This window comes from Fulmarus glacialis, unplaced genomic scaffold (assembly GCF_000690835.1).
Source record: "Fulmarus glacialis isolate BGI_N327 unplaced genomic scaffold, ASM69083v1 scaffold42158, whole genome shotgun sequence".
NCBI classification, from domain to species: domain Eukaryota; kingdom Metazoa; phylum Chordata; class Aves; order Procellariiformes; family Procellariidae; genus Fulmarus; species Fulmarus glacialis.
Window position 1 is genome coordinate 20,275 of NW_009227084.1, and position 574 is coordinate 20,848.

A 574-nucleotide genomic window follows, 5' to 3' on the forward strand; every position below is an offset into this window, starting at 1 on the left:
AGCCAGTGTACCCCAGCCTCCCTCCCCCTCTCCTGCACAGTTCCCAAAAGACAGCCCTTGCTGCCTCTTGCTCACGGTCTGCCCAGCCCGGCGCCCTTGGGCTGCTGGATGGAGCACAGCCTCCCTCTCATCTGGTGAGAGCTGGGCTCCAGCACCAGGCTCTCTGTCCCTGCTCGCCACGTGCGTATCTGCTGGCCTCGCCTGGCCTCTGTCTCCCTCTGTCTGTGCTAGGCATGCCTGCCTCCCCCATGCCCCACGGGTACAGGCCAGCCAGCAGGAACACAAAGTGCCTGGCATATGAAGGAGCTCACTACCTTTCCCAACAACCCTGTGCCTTTTTTTGTACAATGACTCTGGGCAGCGCCCCCTCTCTTCCTCTTTCTCTCCAGAACGCTGACTCCTCCCTACCATAGTATTTCTGTTACTGGAATGCAGCCTAGAGTGGGTTAGTTTGTTTGCTTGAGCGGAGGGTATGCAGCCAAGAAGGGTTGGGTTTTTATGTGCTGCTCTCAATAAAGAAGGCTTTTTTTTTTTGTTTGTTTGTTTTGGTCTTTGTAAGATGCTGCTGTCAGAT